Below are 13441 nucleotides of genomic sequence, written 5' to 3'. Positions count from 1 at the left end.
GAAGTCAACCTGGAATTCTCTTGCTCCACCTAATGGTGGGAGGTTCTGGGAGTAGGAAAAACATGTAATCAAAATTGCACTTCCCTAAGATGTTCAGCGGAAACCAAATCCTGAAGTTCTCGGGAGACAGGAATCTTGGGATGCCAAAATCTCAGCAAGCATGACTATGTCTAGGAAGTGACTGACGCCAGTGTTGCCAGCTTGAGACAGGGGCACAGAGAAGGGACTGTAAGCTGGCCTTCGGTGACTCGAAATATGGCCATGCATTTGTCTAATAATGGGAAGAGTCAGAACATAACTGAGATTTGGCAGAAGAGGAAAGGGGCAAGACCCAGGGGAACTGACCTTTAGTAGAAGGTCCAGAGGGTCTAGGGCAATTTATTAGGCCAAGGACAGTGCATCTCTGTTTTCAGCAGTGGCCTGCTGAGGAAAGGGCAGCAGGAGCAGCTTTGTCTCTCTCTGGGACTAAAGAAGGTTCCAGAATGCCCATATAGAGGGGCAGGGCCTCTGACAGACACACACTTGAGTCCAAAGCTGCTGCTCTTTGCATTCCATAACACCTCATCCTGGGAGGAATTATTTCAAGATGATTGTACTCTTTGAACCCTAAGAAGAGTCCTTTTGGGGGTCTTGATCCTCACCCAGGGGTCTCTAGTGACAGGTACAGCATGCCTAGACAGGGGGTTGGAGAGGAGAAGGTATCCATCATGTCATCTGTTACTCCAGGTGGCGTCACTGACTTCGGAGAAACTGTCACCATTATTTGGGGTTGGGGGGAAATCATTGAATACTGATGAGTAAGATTAAGGAAATCTCGCAGGGTAATTCCGGTGGTCTCAGAGTATGTGGAAAGAACAAGAACAACATAAAAGAACAACACAGTTGGAAGAGGATAGAGCGATGACATTTGAAACCGGGAAATTTTCTCAAGTGTATGACAGAAGAATATCAGCGTGACATCCATGGAGATTGAAGAAGAATGGAATATGTCACCCCCAGAGAACTGGAATTGATGTCAGCAGCCTTTGGTCCCACTGTCCTCCCCTCTCTAGACCATCTCACGGTCTGCCGTCCAAGATACCAATCTGGACATGCCGCTTCCTACACAAAGCTCTTCAGTGGTTCTGGTCACTTCCATTCAGGAAAGCTCACCCCTTGGCATTACCCTCAGGCCCTCACTGATGGTGTCGCTGCCTTATTTGCTCACTTTAACCACTTCCTCATTACCCACTGCCCCCTCCCCACCCTGATCCTTTTACCCTCTTCTTTGTTCTTGATGAACTACTTACCCACAAAAGCCTTGCTCTTTAAAGACTGTTCACTCGCACATGCTGTTCTCTTGGCCTGGAATATCTTTTTTTTTTTTTTTTTTTTTTAAGTCATCAATACTAAATGCAAGAGTCTTCTGGGAGAACCCACTCAAGGAGAATTAATTGCTATACCCCTCTCCCTATTTGCTCTTTTTTGCCACCAACGTACACAGTGTAACTGATCCTTGTTAATAACTGAAGATGCAAATTCCACGAGTTTCCACTGCTATCAAACAATTGGAACATCCCTGACATGTAAGAATTTGTCAACTTTCCTGAGGCTCCAGTTTGTCTTGCGCATGCTGGGAGGCATGTTTCGCGAAAGTAAGCGACTAGCTAGTGAGGGAATTTCATCAATCGCCCAGCGTTTCCCTCTCGGAGTGACTTGTGTCTTCCTTGCCTTTGGTCATGCAGTCAGTAATTTCATGGAGAAATGAAAAACTTTGCTTATCCCTACCAACAATGTCACCTACTCAGTGTTACACAAACATCTTCTGACTTAACCCTTAACAAAACTCCCATGAGTTCTTACTAGAATTCCCATCTTACAGGTAAGGAAATTGAGACTTGAGTGGAGCAATTTCCCCACATTTACACAGCTAGCGAGTGAAGTCAGGAATCAGTCTCAGGTGCAAAATCAACAGAATGGAACAGAAAACACGACGAGCACCCCTACTTTCTGCCGTTGGTGAAAAGGGACTCTTTTTTCACCGTTGGTGAAAAAAAGACTCTGAAGAAATTTAAGAATGTGCTTATTCTTGGCTTTAAAAAAGTTTTGAACGAATTAAACAGGGAGGAAAATTATGCGAGAGAAGAATTTGCAAATCCCAGGATTCTTCATGGTATCATGACAGATTTTCTGGACACAAATCTTTAGGCATACCCCTTAAGTTAAGGATCTCTTAAGAATTCATCACTCTACTATGGCCTCTGCAGTGCTAAATTCAAAATTCAATCCACAGACTTCTAGAGCATTTTGATTTTTTTTTTTAACGTGTATTTATTTTTGAAAGAGAGAGAACATTGAGAGCACCCTGGCAGAGTCAGTCACATGTCCTCCTTTTTTGGCCTTGCTTCTGGGTCACAGGCTCACCTGGGTCTCCTCCCCCCTCACTGGCAACTCCTCAGTTCCCTTTGCTGGTTCCTTCTCATCTCTCCAGCCTCCAAATGTCAGAGTGCGCGGACACTCCTTGGGTCTATTCTCGTCTATATCTCTATCCTCTTGATGATTGTATCCAGTCTCCTGACTTCAAATTTCGTCCGTATGCTGACAGCTTCCTTTGAACTCCAGACATCTCCACGTGGGTAGGCAGAAGACATCTCAAACATGAAAGGTCTCCAAATGTTCCCCTTCTCCTTCAACCCTGATCCATTTGTAGTCTTGCACATCTTGGCTGATGACAACGCTTTCTAGTTGTTTAGGACAGAAACCGTGGAGTCATCATTGATTCCTTTCCCTTGTGCCTCACATCCAGTCTATCAAGAAACTTGCGTTAGCTCTGACTTCAACACGGACCACGGCCACTGCTCACGGGCCCCATTCCCGCCACTCTGGCCCAAGTCATCCTACCGTGTCTCTTAGATATACAAGATCTTTCGGTTCCTTTTCGTCTACTCTTGCCACACCCCGCCAACCCGCACTGTCTATTCTCAAAACAGCAGCCAGAATGATCCTTTTAAAACATAAATCAGATCATGTCATTTTGTTTTAAAAAAAAAAACAACTCTCTTAAAACCTCCCTTATTCAAAGACCTTCATATTTCTCAGAGTAGAGGCTGAAGTCCTGACGTTGGCTTATAAGGCCGTTGTCCCCCGCACCCCATTGTCTACTAACATATTGTATATGACTTCCTTCTTTAGTAGGCTTATCAACTCTCTTTCTCTTCATCAGAAAGTGGGGATTTTGCTCTGTTTTGTTTGCTACATACCTCCCACCTAGGAGACATTGGGTGCTCAGAATGCATTTGCCCAAAACATCAATGGAATCTTGCTGAAGGCCAGTCCTTAGACAGTGAATGTGGTTCTGGGCCTCTATCACCTGTGTGGTGAACCTCATGGGGAAAAGAAAGACACGAGCGAATATGAGAACTATATTAAGAGCAGTATAATTGTTACGGGCACTTGTTTGTGATATTGTTTTCCCAAGTGGAAACCTCATTCTTTTTTTTTTTTTTTTAAGTTTATTTATTTATTTTGAGAGAGAGAGAGAGCAAGCAGAGGAGCGGCAGAGAGAAAGGGAGGGAGAGAGAATCCTAAGCAGGCTCCACACTGTCAGTGGCAGAGCCCAATGCGGGGCCTGAACTCAGGAACTGTGAAATCATGACCTGAGCCAAAATGAAAAGTCGGGCGCTCAACCAACTGAGCCACCCAGGCACCCCTGGAAACCTCGTTCTTAACGAAATACTTTTTTCACATGAGACCTCTTTCTAAATTAAGCAGAGCAAACATACCAGCCCCATGCCAATTGTATTGTCAAATGCCAACAGTAAATCACCAGTCTGCTGTTTTATTTATTTTTTTTTTATTTAAAAAAAAAATTTTTTTTTTCAACGTTTATTTATTTTTGGGACAGAGAGAGACAGAGCATGAACGGGGGAGGGGCAGAGAGAGAGGGAGACACAGAATCGGAAACAGGCTCCAGGCTCCAGGCTCCGAGCCATCAACCCAGAGCCCGACGCGGGGCTTGAACTCCCGGACCGCGAGATCGTGACCTGGCTGAAGTCGGACGCTTCACCGACTGCGCCACCCAGGCGCCCCCAGTCTGCTGTTTTAAATAGCACAAAAAGTTGGTAATTGCCTGGGCCCCCGAGGGACTGGAGTTAGCTGGTAGTGAGGACAGACCCTGCTCGTCTGTCACCAAGAACGGGCAACACTCACCAAGCTCTGCGTGAAACTTTGCAAGCTCTTTTTTTTCTTCAAAAAAAAAAAAAAAATCTGATTCTTTTTTTCAATGCTTTGGGGTGGACCACAAGCAGAGCTAAGTCTCACGCAGGAGTTTTACGCTCCCACCAAGCTGCAAATCAACATTCCAGAAATTCAGTTACGTAAGATGGGAGGAACTTACTCTCAAGACCCTGAGAAGGGGTGTTGGTAGTGGGAGGAGAGCCTGGTGTCTGTGGGGCCGTGAAGAGCCTTGGGTCCCCTGCTTCTAGAAGAGCTTCTTCTTCTTGGTAAAAATGGGTTCATAGCATCTGTGTCAACAGGGTGGTTGAGAGTCTCTGAGAAAGTTAGTTTATATCAAAGTGATGTGCAAAGTATAACGTGATGTCTAAATGTTGGTCTCCGGCTAAGCCGTAAAACGTTTTCATACATCAGGATGCCCCATAATCCTCTCAGAACTTACCTCCCTCGTGAGTTTGGGTTTCACGTACTAATCTGGGTTAAATTTTTGCTCCTGTTTTATTTTTTTTGTTTTTCGCCGCTTCAGTTGTGAACACTGAAGTTGTGTCTAGGCAGCTCATCATTTGGCTTGATCGGTTTATTCAAAGAATCAGGTGTTTTAGGTCACCAAGTGCTTAGTCCGATGGCTTTCTGAATGGCCCAAGGGCTTCACCAAATTGCAGTTGAAAATCGCTCACATTGGCTAGTTGGATGGGTCGAATTGTGTCCCCCGAAAAGATACGTTGAAGCCCGAACCCATAGTCCCTGTGTGACTCTATTTGGAAACAAGGTCTTTGCAGATGTAATCGGGTTAGGATGAGGTTATCGGGTGGGCCCTAAATCAATGTGGCCACTGTCCTTACAAGAGGAGGAGAGACACAGTCACGGAGGAAAGACCAGGTGACCACAAAGATTGGGGTTATGTGTTTATAAGCCAAGGAATGCCAAGGCTTGCCAGCAACAGCAGAAGCTAAGAGACAGACATGGAACAGAACGTCTCCTGGAGCCTCCAGAGAAAGCCTGGTCCTGCCGACACTTAGATTTTGGACTTCTGATCTCCAGACCTGTGAGGGAATCCATTTCTCTTGTTTCAAGGCTCCCAGCTTATGGTACTTGGCTGTGGTGGTTGATTAGCAAACTAATGACAGCCAGGTACCCCACAGGCGCATCTGAGATAGGCCTGGTCACTGCATTGAGGACCATGACTTATTTTTCTCTCTACATTTGGTAAGTGAGCTGCCACCCACCTACAGGGTTGGTAGAACACCAGTGTGAAATAAAAGCAGTGGTCGGGTGTGACGATTCCATCCATGTGCGTGCCTGAAGGAGCAGGCAGCAGCTAACTGTGGGTGTGGAAACAAAACCCTTGTTGTTCCCCCCCCCCCCCTTCCCGCCCAACACTTTCTTTCTGGTTCGTTTTGTGATGGCTTGAAAAAAAAAAAAGCAACCGCTGTTTTTCATTTTTTGTATGATATTAACGTTTTATTAGTGAAAGCAAAATGAGAGGGAAAGCTCTATCAGGCTTATCTCAACCTGCAAGGTGTACTGCCAGAGAAGAACGCGGAAAGTGACTTAGCGACCTCCTGGTCCAGCAGTCCGCAGTCCTGGCTGCGCTTCCTGGTTAGCTGGGGGCCTTTGAAAGTAGCATCATTCGATTCCCACCCCTAGTAATGCTGATGTAATTGACACGGGGTGGGGCTTAGGCTTCGGTGTTTCCCTATGTGCCCCAGATGGTTGCAACCTGTAGCCAGAGGGCTGGTCCGACCTTCTCATTTTACAGAAGAGAATATTAAGGCCGAGGCAGGTTAGTGACTTGCCCAGGATCAAAAAGCCAAGCGTCTTGCCACCGCGTGTGCCCCCAGAGCGTCCTGTCCTTCCTTCACCTGGATCATGCCTGGTTACTTACCAAGGCTTAGCTCAAGTGGTGACTTCTTTTTGGGGCCTCCCTCCTGTTCCTTAGCCCTCCTCGTCTCTGCCCTTATCACGCATACTGATTCAGGGGGCCTTCTCCACTGCGCAGCTCCTGGTGGTCAGGAAATAGCCAGGTGGGAGAAAAATCCTAAAAACTTGTTCCAACGTCAAACAAAGCAGGATTCTAAATTACTTGCAGTGCCCTAATTTGTACAGAATTCTTACTGTCAAATTCATCAGCGATCACTATTAATTTCTCTTGCTCTCTTGCCTGTGCTTGTAGTTGACCCTCGAACAGCAGGGGTTTGAAGTGTGCAGGTCCGCTTATAGGTCGATTTTTTTCGGTAAATACAGTCTAGTACTATAAATGTATTTTCTCTTCCATGTGATTTCTTCATAAAATTTTTCTTTTCTCCAGCTTCCTGTATCGTAAGAATACAGTATACAATACATATAACATACAAATTATATGTTAATTGGCTGTTTATGTTATCGGTAAGGCTTCCAGTCAATAGTATGCTATTAGGAGGTTTGGGGAAGTCAAAAGTTATATGCGAATTTTTGATGGTGCGGGGCTTGGCACCCCTAACCCCCACATTGTTCAAGGTAATTACTAACTTTTATTGGATAGTTCCTAACTTTTATGATGGTTAGAAATTTGGAAATCATTCACAATTACGTAGATTAATTAAAATTCACAATTACGTAGATTAAATAAAATTCCCACAGAATCACTACCCGAAGGCTGGTTGTTGATATGATTTCTCAATTAATCAAGCGTTTATTGAGTACCTATTACATGTTATTTGGTGGCAGAACACCTAGGTTCAAGCCAGCCCTCAGCCTCTGTGTCATCACTTTCTTTCTTTCTTTTTTTTTTTAAATAAAATGTGCTTTATTTGTAAAATGATCATTCTCACAACAGTTCCATAAATTATTATATTCCCACGTGAACAAACTGAGGCTTAAAGAGATTTTCTACATTTCTTAGTTTATAAGTGCCAGCCCTGGGATTAGCACCTAGATCAGGCCGACTCAAAGCCCATGCCTTCTCCTCTATTACTATTCAGTTGCTAAGCTCTTACTGCTTGCTCAGTTCAAGCAAGCAGTGAAATTCTGAGCTTTAGTAGTTACCATAAAAACACGTTGTTAAGAATGTGTAACCAGGGCCGTCAGGGACAGCTGCACAGGTTACGCACTGTCAAACCAGGACGTGTCATTCACATTACAGTCCAGGATGAACAGATGTTCCAGGCATTGTGTGGTGACGTGTCCTCAGGGGCTGAGGGTCAGCACTGCACACAGGCCTGTGCCCCTGGGCTGAGCCTGGAGCGTCTGCAGGTTGTGGAGCGGATGGTCAAGCCACATTGCACGCCGAGCCACAGAAGTGCAATGCCACACTCACAGAGGCCTTCCAAACTGTTCTCTGAAATGACCTCAGTGAAACACAGCAAGAGGAAGAGGGCTGGACAGTGAGCTCTGCACAGCAAGTCAAAAGCCATGTTTACTGATCCTGGGGAAAAGCGCTTCCTCTGAGAGCAAAGCGAGACTTGTTAGCGGGTAGCTTGCAGGAGAAAGACTCTGGGGCCGGGCCAAGAAAGCACAGTGGGGACTGCTCCCCGGCCAGTCCACTGGCAGCAGATCCTTCAAGGCCAAACCGAGGGCTGCTTGGGAAACGTCCAAGCTGCTTCCTGGGCATCTTGGGAAGGTGAACAAAGGTGACCCAGCTTTCTTCTCAGCAGAGGAGGTGGGGGGGGGGGGTGTCTCCACTGAACCTCAGAGCAAGAGACTAAGGAGTCTCCCACAGCTCAGAGAGACCACGAGGAGGAGAGGTACAGGTGGTGGGAGGAGAAACCAGACAAGCCTGTAGCAGAGGCAGGGCGCAGAGTATCAATCAGCAGTGTCGCCACGGGGCAAACCCTGGCATTTCTGGGGCACCTGCAGAGCATTTTCGTATGCGTGTTCCCATTTGGTCCTCACAGCCGCCCTGACAGCTCGTTGTCATCACCATTTCACTAGTGAGGAAACTGAGGCTCAGAGAGACCTACGATCCAGCCCGTATCTGCTGAGTGGACTTGACCTCTGCCTGTAGCCGGGGCTCCTGATGATGAATCTGAGCTCCCTTGGTAGGGAAAAGCTTCAAAACCATGGGAAGATGTCCTCGCTTGCCTCTGGGAGGAATAGTTAGGAAGATGCTGTAGGGGAGGACCGGTGACTCTCGGCAGTCTGGTCCACTTTAGTCTTGCAGGGGGCGGCCTCTGCCTACCCTCCAGTCTTTACCCTCTGTTGCCTCTTGTTTTGGGCACTCCTGACTCCCCCCATGCTTAGCCATTAGGAGCTGCTTCTCTGCTCCGCTGGTGTGGAAGTCATTCTTCCAGCTCTTCCCCCGACTACTTCCTTTTCAGCAGTTGCCTCTTCCAGGAAGCCCGCCCTGATCCACAGACTGAGCACCCCTGCTTATCTCACAGCAGAGATCGATTGACTATTTTCTTAGCAATCCCAGTAATTCTGTCAATGGCCGCCCTACTCCCGCCTGGCCCTTGCAATGACAAAGCCTGGCGTCTCCTGTGTCAACGCCTCTCCACCTTAAGCCACAAGCACCCATCCGTCTCCTTTCTACACTGCCCACTGGGCCGGGCAGCATTGAATTCTGCTGCACGAAACCTTGGAAAAGAAGGACACCCACACACGCATGCATATTCCAGAAAAAGAGAAGAAAATGGGCCAGGAGATCACTCCAGGCTCTTGCTCCAAAAGAACAGTTTCTTCCCCCTTAGAAAAAATGTACTCACCAAGGCACAAAGCAGAAGGAGCCTGGCAATTCCATTTGAAATGAAATCCTTCTCCTAAATTATCATATTTCAGATTGGAACCACATCCTCCCCCCATCAGCCCCTGCCCCGTTGCTCTTTAGTCTGTGTGGAGACGCGGTGGGGAAATGTGAATTCTGCTGATTAAAAGGAGCCTGTGACAGGCCTGCCACCAGCCAGTTCAGAAGAGACACATCCAATTAAAACAGACAACATTTTCAGAGACCCCAGGCGGGCATTTCATCTTCTCAGTACTTTCTCCAACGTGTCAGTGTTACCTGAGGCAGTTCTTCCTCTTTTTTTTTTTTCCTCCCCCACTCTGAAATTTAGGTCAGTAACTGCATAATCCACGAAAACAACCCTGGCTGCCTCCTCGCCTCCTCCCCCTCCTCCCCCCGCTGGAGCTGTCTGTTTGGAAATCCATAATTGGGCCCAAATGCTTCCCCCAGCCGACTTCAGTGTTCGGGGCGAGGACTGGGCTGCGACCGCCCAGGTGCTGCTGGCCCCGCTGCACCTGCACGCAGGACCCGCGATGACAGAGGAGTTGAGGGTTGGCTACGTGGTTCCACAGTGGACTCGAACTGAGCTCTCGGCCCGGGGGGCCGGCCGAGATGTCTGGCCGTGCCATCGAACTCCATGCCCTGCCCCGAAAATCAACAATGTGGCCTCAGGAGAGCGACCGACTCTTGGGGTCCAGCCTTTCATCCCTGAAAGGACGTGAGCCGGCTGGATGTCTATCCCGCCTCTCGTTGCTCTCGTGCTAACACGTACCGGCTCCCGCAGAGCCTTTTCGAAGGAGGTGCTGTCTCAGGAGGTGCAGGTCTGAGCGTGCCTCTGTGTCCACTTGTTTCTCTGGATGCCTTTGGGAGAATGTCCAGATCCCAGGGAGATGGGGAGGTGGGTGTCTGCAAAGACAATCCCCACTCAGCCAAATTCGGCGAGGGAACCGGCTTCCTTCCCACACTTTAGCTGGGACACGCATTGTGCTTGCCACAGAGACAAAACTGTGTGCTGAATCAGGAAAGCAAATTCTGTGCTTGAAGAAGCAGGAGACAGAGTAGGCTGGCCAAGCCAGGCCCAGCAGAGGAGGACCTAAAAGAGTATTTCCTCACGCTCCCGTCTCTGGCCGGCCTGGCCTGTATAAGACTTCTGGCGTTCGCCGGGTGAGCTCGGGAAACCGTTTTCACCCTACATGTTTCCATGGGAGAAAACAGGGACACAGACATACGAACAGCCGCTTTGGTCTTGTCTGACAGACCTTCTGCAGGGTACTGCGGTCCTGAAAAGGCACACGGGGACCTTTGGGGTGAGCTGTGGTCATCCGTTCTCTGTGGGGCCATACTCGGCTGCAGGGACATCTCACTGGAAGGAGCCTTACGTGTATCTAGTCCAGCGTGTTCAATCCGCAGAGGAGAAAACCGACCCGGACAGGGGAGGTGGCCTGCCACACTCACTCAGAGAGATGCCCGCAGAGTTGGTGGGCCAGGGACCCCTGACTGCCAGGCTGAACGCGGCCCTGGCATCTTATGGCCTTCCTCCTATCCTAGCTTTCTTCTTCCCTGTTTGAAAAATAACTCAGGGGCGCCTGGGTGGCTCAGTCGGTTAAGTGTCTGACTCTTGGTTTCGGCTCGGGTCATGATCTCAAGGTTCGTGAGTTCGAGCCCCACATCCGGCTCTGTGCTGACAGAGCGGAGCCTGCTTGGGATTCTCTCTCTCCCTCTCTTCCTGCCCCTCCCCTGCTTGCTCTCTCTTGCTCTCAAAAAAAGACAAATAATCATTTTTTAAAAAAAGGAAAATAATTCAACACAATCCAGCAGGTGATCATAGAAAATCTTCCTTGTTCCAGGCACTGTGCTGGGCACTGGACATAGAGAAGTGAGGTAAGCCACCTGATGAAATTCACCATGTGGTGGAGGAGAAATTTCTGCAGGCAAGGAAGTAGAAGCCAGCCCGAGATGATCTTACCTAAGTTCCTGGAGCACCTGTACCCCCTCCCCAGCCCCCCCAGTAGTGGTACTGACTACAACAAATCATCAGTGACGTCTACTCGATACTGAGATTTGGAAGGACAAGGACTAGCTGATTGACTTTGTATCCCCAGCGCCCAAGACAGTGTATAATACATGGTGACTGCTTCGTAAATATTTCTTTAGGGGCACCTGGGTGACTCAGTCGGTTGAGCATCTGACTTCGGCTCAGGTCATGATCTCACAGTTTGTGGGTTCGAGCCCCGCATCAGGCCATGTGCTGACTGCTTGCTCAGAGCCTGGAGCCTGCTTCAGATTCTGTGTCTCCTTCTCTCTCTGCCCCTCCCCCGCTCACGCTTTGTCTCACTGTTTCTCGAAAATAAATACATGTAAAAAATTTTTTTTAATATTTCTTTAAATAAATGAGTAAATATTTCACTTAAACATAGTAAGTGGACAAGTTATTCCTATGCCTCAGTTTCCTCATGTGTTAAATAGGGATAAGTACTTTAGATTTACAACTCTGGCAGACTAGCTCGTACGGCTGTCCCCCAATTATCCGGTGGTTTGCTTTTCTCAGTTACACATGGTCAACCAAAATATGTCTATTTAAGAGTACATATATAAATATATATATGTACATAACTATGTAAATATATACTTTAAAAATATTATAATATCTAATATATATTTATAAATATATAAAAATTATATATAATTGTACATATAATTATGTATTACAATATATTATATACTTTTAAAGTATATATAATTACATATAATATATATATATGTTATATATATAATTTTTAAAAGGTATTGACAGGAATAGGAAAGTGAGGACTTGAATGGTCAAAATCCCCAAAGAGAAGGAAAAAGAGAATTTGGTCTTATATTTGGGGTCAGTTTTCCCTTCCAGATATTTTCCAGATATCTGCCAAGAAGCTGAGCAGAGCTGCAGTAGTTCCTTCGATAAAGAAAGTTAAAAATTGGAATTAAGAGCCCATCAGAGTAGAAGGACCCTGATAAACACACTGAGAAGCAACACACTAGGAGCAAAGATGAACTGGAAACACTCGTCATCACAGACTGAGGCACATTTCAGATCAGCTTAATCTTTTTTTTTTTTAATTAAAAAAATGTTTAATGTTTATTTATTTTTGGGAGAGAAAGAGAAACAGAGCGTGAACAGGGGAGGAGTAGAGAGACAGAGAGGCACAGAATCAGAAGCAGGCTCCAGGCTCTGAGCTGTCAGCCCAGAGCCCGACACGGGGCTAGAACCCACGAATCGCGAGATCATGACCTGAGCCAAAGTCGGACGCTTAACCGGCTGAGCCACCCAGGTGCCCCTTAATTTTTTTTAATGTTTATTTATTTTTGAGAGAGAGAGGCAGAGAGAGCGAGCAGGGGAGGGGCAGAGAGAGACAGAGACACAGGATCCAAAGCAAGCTCTGGGTTCAGATGCTCAGCTGACTGAGTCACCAGGGCGCCCCAGATCAGCTTAATCTCGTAATCGATTAACCTGATCTGTTTCTCTCTTAGCTGCCTTCAGAAGCAGAAGCAAGTCCTCTCTGGAGAATGATAACATCATCTAGCACCTTGAAATACCTCCACCCATCATTGTCCACAGACAATTACTAGCATTCAATCCAAAATCGTCAGACAGACCAAGAAGAAAGAACAAAAACGGTCAAAGCCAAGAGAAAAATTGACAGGAGAAGTAAACCAGTAGGAAACCCAACTATTGGAGTTATCAGACATGGACTTTAATATATAAAATAGGGGTAATAATAGTACCTACTGAATGAGTTTGTACACGTTTAACGTTCAGAATAATGCTTGGTGCGTAGTAAGCTTAATATAGCTGCTTGTTAAATATTAAAGAAATATTTAGGAATCGTAGGGGTTCTGTAGGGGGAAAATACCAGTCATCCATTCAGCAGACACTTCATCAGGTAAGGACTGTGCTAGGTTCTATGGATACAGATAGGAAGAAGACCCTGACCTCAAGATGCTCACAGTTAGATGAAGATAGAAATTTCTCAGCGTGGGAGGATCTTATAAGGCTGTTCTAATGAAAAGACGGAAAAGAAAAACCATAGTATAGGGGACAAATGGATCTCAATAACTGGAATATAGAGGGAAATAATGTGGTAGGCACCGGGGCCAGGGAAATGGCCAGCTGCAGTGTGATGCCTCCCCAATGACTTTGGGCATCATCTCCCATTCTTGAGGCAGCTCTGACAGTTGTGGCAGAAACCAGAGGCCCACAGAGGTTAGGGGATTTGCTCCGGGTCGAAGAAGAGTTGGGATTGGGGTCAGGATAGCCTCCTGAGTGCTCTGTTCCTTTCTCCATTATGGTACTCTTGCAGAATATGGGACTCAGGTCAAAGTGAAGGAAAGACACATATAGCAAGAATCTCTCCAATTGTTTTCTCCTTAATCGCCCCCGCATCCCAGACCCAGCTCCTGAAAGGCTAGGACCCAGACTTCTTCCCAGTTGAGGGTCCGCATATGTGAGGATCCCTGCCTGGGCCTCCTTCCAAGCAGGAACCTCTCGGA

Source organism: Felis catus, chromosome D1 (assembly GCF_018350175.1).
Source record: "Felis catus isolate Fca126 chromosome D1, F.catus_Fca126_mat1.0, whole genome shotgun sequence".
Classification (NCBI taxonomy): Eukaryota; Metazoa; Chordata; class Mammalia; order Carnivora; family Felidae; genus Felis; species Felis catus.
This window is presented reverse-complemented; position numbering follows the sequence as displayed.